Below are 7,806 nucleotides of genomic sequence, written 5' to 3' on the forward strand. Positions count from 1 at the left end.
CGAACCTTTGCCAGACAAGGCATAGGTTCTATGTAACTTCGCCCGAATAGGCATAGGATCATAGAAACCTATGCCTTGTGAAATTATTATTATTTTCGATTCTGCTGGGGATCGAACCCAGAATCTATGGTGCAAAAAGGGTATTTTTAGCCCACAAATTTCATTAAATGAGAAGTAGGGGCAAAAGTTGAAGACCAGTGAATTGAGGTGCAAAAATTAAAGACCATATGAAGGGCAAACCACGCAATTTTTTTCTTTAAAATCACTCTAGCCCAAATCTATTAAAACTTCATTTTTGCCCGGATTGACCTTCAAAGGCATTGGTCTTTAATTTTTTCTCTTTGCCTAAAAATCCATGCCCGGTTAGGGTTTGAACCCTCGGGCCAAATAACAATTAAAAAAAAAAAGTTGCAAGGCAGAGTTTTGGATTCAAACTTTACCTTAAGGTAGGGCAAACTCTGCCTTAAGGTAGCACACTCTGCCTTATAAGGTAGAGTTTTGCATGCTAACTCTGCCTTAAGGTAGAGTTTGCTACCTTAAGGTAAACTCTGCGTTATAAGGTAGCAAACTCTGCCTTAAGGTAGAGTTTTGCAGGCAAATTCTGCCTTGCGAATCCAAACTCTATCTTGCGAATTTTTTTTTAATTTTTGACTGAGCGGGGGTTCAAACTTGGAACCCATGAGTTTTTAGGCGAAGGGCAAAAATTAAAGACCAGCAATTTGAGGGGCAAAAATTAAAGACCACCCTCGAATAAGGGCAATCGTGCAAATTGCCCTTAAAACTTTAACGGTTTAAATAAATTTGGGCTAATTTTGTCATCCATATCAATTTTAAATTTGAGAAAATAGATTAGGGTCATTGGCACTTACGCCTCTATTGGTGCTGGTCTTTTACTTTGTCTCTCATGAAAAACATAAGTTTATATTTTCGCATTATAATATTTCACAAGTTATGCTCCGCATGACTTTTGCCCTTAAAAAACTTACGCTTCACTAGGCATAAATTCGACTGCTAAAAGGCAAAAAGTAAAGACCTGCCCATTTGAAGGACAAAAATTAAAGACCAGCCCATTTGAAGGGAAACTCGTGCAATTTCTTAATAGATCATCTAAGCATCTTCAGTTGTTTATGCTATGCAATCAACTTTCAAATGACCTTGGGGGGACAAGTATGCTCCAAGAGCAAGAAATGCAGCCTTTTTTTTTTTTTTTTTTTTAATTTATTTTTTTTATTACGCTTGTAACTAACACCTATTTGATGATTGGGACTTTAGAAGTCATAAACAAGGTTGATTGCCATCGGCAAAGTACATTTAGAGCCCATTTGGATTGGCTTATAAGTTGCTTATAAGTTTGCTTTCGCCTTTTTTTGATTAGGATTACTACAAAAATTAAAGTCATTTGTCTTAAAATAAGCTTACAAAAATAATTGAACGTTTGACTTAACTTACCTAAAAGCAGAAATGAGTTATGTTGAAAACAAGAGGTAAGCTAAAAAAAAAAAATAGGTTGGGTAGCCCAACTTATTTTTTTTAGCTTATGTTCGTTTTTATGAACTTTATAAGTCGCTTAAAATAAGCCCATCGAAACAGGCTCTTAAACACCCAGACTTTTTAGTAATTGACTAGACCATTATGAGCCTCACCAAAATGAACAACCAAAACCAAACGGATACATTTATTCTTGGCCAACTCCATCCGCTTGAAAATAAAAGAAATTACTATTACTACTAATATCCAATCTGATATTCCAAAAGCGCCACTTGTTTTTGGGAAAGACCATCAAGCTTTGGATGTAAAGTTGAAGTTGGCACATGTTGTTTGACCAAACAAGAGTGAAGAAGTAAAACCCAACTTTTTATTAGCAATGTCAAATTGCAAAAGGTTGTCTTCAATTTGATGTGCTCCAATGACTATAGAAGTTGTTGGTTCAAATTCAATTCCTCCATCCACAAATCCAAGACAGAGCACCTCATTATTCACGGCCACCATAGAATTCGCACCCCAGATAGTCCAAGATGTAGTAGCATTTTTGCTTCCCAACACCAGTTCGATGGGTGGAACACTAGGACCAACACGAGTGCTCCCAAAACTCGTTCTGTTATAGCACACCTTGAAAGGAGCCACGGGTTTCACCCTTGGAATCTTAGCAAGCGATTTGACAAATGCCTTTGTAAGAGCATTGTAAATCGAAGTCTCTAATTTCATGTAAGGTTCAGTAGTACTTATTTTTGTTCCTCCTTTGCCATCTTTGGTGATGGTCAGCAACGTGGTATTTATTGGCACGACATTACCATTTATTTTAATGGATGTCACTCCAATAAAGTAGTCCGTCGAAGGCTCCCCTTCGAAATACGATCCTGATGTACTAACAGGATTTTTAAGAAGTGGGGTGTAGACAAGTCTTTTTGAAACATCCATTCCAGGAAGAAAAACATAAGGACTATCACCAAAGAACATAACTCCTTTAGAAGTTGTGGATGAACTCAAACAGATAGCAAATTTCCGGGGTACATGAAAAGCAATAGCCAATTGAGTAGGAAATCCTACATAACCATTTCCAAGTCCAACAATCCCTTTAACACCCTTTGCTAGTCCTTCAAGAAGAGAATTAGGAGCACAGTCAAAAACTACTCCATTTGCTGATAAAAATTTACCAGGATTTGAGCCATCAGTGGATCGAAGTGAAACAATATCTTTAGCAAGTTCACCATCAGCGCTAGTTCGAATATAGGGGTTATAAGAAATATGTGAACAAGTATTATTATTGCACCTGGTGAAGGAGGACCTACACATGATTCAACACAGGCACCAGATAATGAACGTTTACATGGGATAGAACCACAAGGGACGGGTTTATAAGATGAACTAACGTAGCCTTTTTCACAATCAACCCATAAAAATCGTTGACCAAGATCGACAGTAAGTTTGACAGGCACAAGGGGTGTTCTTTGGTTGATGACAGTGACATATTGTTTAGTGGCTGCATCTTTGGTTACTGGAAGAAGAAAAGCTCGAGGTCTAGGAGGTGTTTTGGCTGAGGAGAGGGAAAATAAGAGGAGCAAAGAAAGAAAGAAGGATAGAGAATGTATTTTGGAAACCATGGTTACGTTATTGAAAGTTTAGAATGATGGAGTGAGTAGAATTTGGAGAGGTAGCATCTTGATTTATAGTGACGTAAAGCTTCTTTAATTTGAATCTTGATGATTTATGACAGGACATTATTTTATCTGCGAAGGGGCAAGACGAAAGCTGAAAGAAATCAGAAATCGTGTTATTGTTCATTTATTTAAGTATACAATTTGCTGTGTAGAGAATTCAACGATCGATGAACATTGACTATTATAATAGATATTAAATTGCTTTGCCAGATCATTTCGTCCAAACGAAGAAAGAAAAGGAATGGTGGAAGCATTATCCTATTAAACTGTCAAAAACCATTAGTGCATAACCGCAATTGATGGAGTTAAATATTCACATTAATTATACGATACCTTTTGAATTTTCTCCTTTGGTTATCTAATTATCAGATTATTTGAAGAATTACAAGATGCATTAATCTTTCCTCCTTTTTAGTTTTCCACACAATGATACTTGTTTTGAAACCTAATTGATACAAAATGTAGTAGTCAAAACAAGAAACAGTGGTAGAAATGCTCTATGTTGCCCAAATTACCTAGATATACCTATGGTACCTTGGCGTATTCCTTCTGTCTCGTGAAAAATAGCATGATTTGGTGTATGATGGTCTATGCACATAATTTTGACGTTACATTAAAATTTAAAAGAAATTTATGTAGCTAAAGAATCCATTAAAAGTAAAGCTAAAACTTATAAAACCAAATTTTAAAGGCCAAAGTCATAGATTTAACTTGTCTCCATTTTCCATCTAGACCCCCAATCAAACGTTGACCAATACCGGACCCATGAACATAAGATAAACTGTGCCATTTGAACCCTCTCGTGCTTGTGGCACATGCGTGAAGCTGTTTTGCTTTAAACAGAGCGTGAGAGATCAATTTTTTTCTTTTTTTGAATTTTTAATCATTAAAAATTAATTTTAACAAAAACTCTATTTTAAAATTTATTTAAATAATTAAAAAAAATTGAAAAACCCAACCCATCCTCTCAGATAGCCCACTTCACCGCGCCTTTTTGCCGCCACGCCTCCTTTGCCGCCTCCTCCTCGCGCCTCCTTCGCCGCGTCGCGCGCTTTTTTTTTTTTAAATTTTTAATCATTAAAAATTAATTTTAACAAAAACGCTATTTAAATAGATTTTGAAGCGCGCGGCGGTGGCGGCGGTGAAGTGATATTATCGGAGAGGATGGGTTGGGTTTTTCAATTTTTTTAAAATTATTTAAATAGATTTTAAAATAGAGTTTTTGTTAAAATTAATTTTTAATGATTAAAAATTTAAAAAAAGAAAGCGAGCGGCGAGGAGGATGAGCGGTGGCGGCGGCGAGGTGGGCTATCGGAGAGGATGGGGGGGTTTTTCAATTTTTTTAATTATTTAAATAGATTTTAAAATAGAGTTTTTATTAAAATTAATTTTTAATGATTAAAAATTTTAAAAAAAAAGCGGCGGCAGGCAAAGGAGGAGGAGGCAAGTGGCGAGCGGCAAGGTGGGCTATCGGAGAGGATGGGTTGGGTTTTTCAATTTTTTTTTAATTATTTAAATAGATTTTAAAATAGAGTTTTTGTTAAAATTAACTTTTAATGATTAAAAATTTAAAAAAAGAAAGCGGCGGCGGCGGAGGAGGAAGCGGCGGCAGTGGAGGCGGCGAGGTGGGCTATCGGAGAGGATGGGTTGGGTTTTTCAACTTTTTTTTAATTATTTAAATAGATTTTAAAATAGAGTTTTTGTTAAAATTAATTGCTTTTGTTGACATGACTTATTTTTCTTTAAAAAAAAAACATGTAACATGACATGGCTCCATGTCACTGGTCTATTTTTCCATGTCACGGCAAGTGAGCTTCACGCGTGTGCCCAGCTGGCACGAGGGGTTCAAATGGCACATTTTATCTTATGTTCAGGGGTCCAGATGGTCAACATTTCAGTTGAGGGGTTTAGATGGAAAATCAGGACAAGTTCAGGGGTCCATCTATAACTTTGGCCAATTTTAAAAGTCACAAAAAAAAAAAAAGGATATGTCTCATCAAATAGTAATTGTATCAATTTTTTGGTGGATCCGACAAGTATGTAAGAACTCAATCTAGCATAATCTATCAATCGGATGTTTAATTATTTAGAGAAAGTAAACATTGTCCCGAAGCCCGCCTTAAAAGAAACACTTTTCACTGACATTATAGAGCTTAGCGCTAGAGCCCATTTGGATCGGCTTATAAGTTAGTCAAAGTAGCTTATAAGCCAATTTTTAACCTATTTGTGTGTTTGGTAAAATAGAAAATAATTTAAAATAAATTAAAAAGTGCTTAAAATAAGCTAAAATCAAAAAGTTGCTCAACCCCAACTTATTTTATTTTGGCTTAAAAGCAATTTTGGTTTGACCAACAACTTTACCCTTTTATCCCTTATATTTTCTATTAATTCCAATACTACACTTACCTCTAAAAATTATTTAAGCACTTTTATCCAAATACGTAACTGCTTATTTATAAAATAACTTTCAGCACTTAAAAAGTACTTTAAACACTTATACTTAAAAATCACTTTTTTTTTCAGCTAATCCAAACAGGCTTCTAATGTGTACATTAGCAATTGAATGACATTCCTTGTTCAAAAAAATAGTAAATGCGAATCCTGATTTATGTTTTCTCCATCAAATCTACTTTATAGTAAACCCGAATCCTGATTTATTGTATTATATGTATAAACAATATATATACGCTACATTATTCTAAGCGTAAATTATATATCAATTGTATATCTTACATATTCATATTAAGTATACGCCATAAATATATCATTCTTAAAAAGACTATCAAATATGATTCTAGCAGAAGATTTTCATTGGTGGCGATTATAACATCTACTTTGTTTCCACACACAAATAAAAAGTAAAATAAAAAAGTTTCTTAATGAAAAACATTATTCATATATGAAAACAATACTTTTTTTCAACTTTTGGGTAAGCATATGCATATAACAAATGCCTAAGTTTTCCAAATCTGATGGTGGACGTTTTTCTAACTTAGGAATGGTTATTATTATTACTGATAAGGACATAATTAACTGATTAGCTTAAATTTAGGGTTTTTTTTTATTTTTTATTTTTTTTTATTTTTTTATAATGTGAACTTCTTGATTTTGGAAGAGAGAATAGGTTCCTTTTTCGTATATCATGTAAACTTATTTTGTTGTACTAAATGTAATAATGAAATTGGTCGTAGATTATGTATTTATTCATTTGCTAGTATTTCTGTAACTTTCCCTTCTTCTTTTCCAACTTTTTCTTGGTACCCAAAACCATTTCAAAACAGACCACAGACTCTAATAGAAATGGGAACTTGTGACACATCCCCTAGATAGCCCACAATTGAAAATTATTCATAGTCAGAGAGACAGAGACAAATTCAAAATTTAAAGTCTATGAGTTTTTATAGTAACAACTTAATTTAAAATACTAATAATCGAGTTTACAATCAAATAAGTCTAACTATGTAAAAGTTTTAAAATATGTATACATAATTCTATCAAAAGCTATCGAGTTCATGGGAACCCAAATATACGTTATGTATCCGCCACATGTTACTCTGTTTTGTTTATGAAATAATTGAGAATTTCATCACTAATTGAAGGTTTTTTTTTTAATGCAAAACCACCAAACAACCATTTGGTAGTGATTTATTATAAATAAAAATTTCTATACAAACAAAGAAAAAAAGAAAAGAAAAACAAAAATTAGTCATAAAACTGGTAATAGTGGAAACTAAACATAAAGAATGCATAAAAGCTTGTCTAATGCAGATCCTGTGGTCTTGACTTGATCCCATCTCAAACATCTACAAGCTTTCACTAGGTGCTATGGCTCGAAAGTCTAGTGGATTAAAATTAAGGCCTCAAGGATGGAGTAGAATTCTTCCAGCAGTTTTTCATGTTCAGTGAATATCTCCATGCTCTATCAAAGGTGCTTTGGTTGCCATGTTCTTCAGTTTTTTGAATGGAAATTATCTTTAGAAGAATTACAATAGAATGAGCATGTAAACATGCTAATACCACCCTACCAAAAATATTTCCATTCAAGTGTGCATTGCTGCTCATGGATAATGTATTGTAGAAATATTGATCATGTGCCATCATAAGTTTGTTGCCATGTTCTTCTGTTTCCTTAACTGAAAACTATCTTTAAAAGAGTTACATTAGAATGAGCATGTGAATATTCTGATACCACCATTGTAACCCTGCCAAAAATGCTTTCATTCATGTGAGTATTCTTTGCTCATGACTCCTGATATGCAAACTTATTGCTACTGCATCCATCATAAGTTCTTGTTAATCTCTAGGAATTTGATGATCCTTGGCTTGTCTGATTGTAACATATGGCATCTGTGCTTTCTCTGTATTCAAAATTTGTCTTGCTTTCCTTGGAAGTGAATTGAAACTATTAAAATGCTGATCACCTGCAAAATCAAAAACATAGTTAAAAAATCTGCTAGGCCATTTCCTTCCCTCAGAACATGCTCCACTCTCACTTCCTTATCCCTCCTTAATCTTGAGATGTCATTGATAATCACTGATATGCTCTGTTGACATCCAATTTTGACCCTCCTTTCCTCCAATTCACTTTCTCAAGCTTCTAAATTAATAATTACCTTATTTTTACTATTATAATTATTGTGGTTATTAT

General features: G+C 34.1%; 1 pseudogene; it reads right to left on the reverse strand.

Annotated features, from left to right (window-relative positions):
• Positions 1-1,608: 1,608 nt before the first annotated feature.
• Positions 1,609-3,216, reverse strand: LOC132066567 (probable aspartic proteinase GIP2; annotated as a pseudogene).
• Between the last annotated feature and the right edge of the window lie 4,590 nt (positions 3,217-7,806).

The sequence above is a fragment of the Lycium ferocissimum genome, chromosome 8, assembly GCF_029784015.1.
Source record: "Lycium ferocissimum isolate CSIRO_LF1 chromosome 8, AGI_CSIRO_Lferr_CH_V1, whole genome shotgun sequence".
NCBI lineage: Eukaryota > Viridiplantae > Streptophyta > Magnoliopsida > Solanales > Solanaceae > Lycium > Lycium ferocissimum.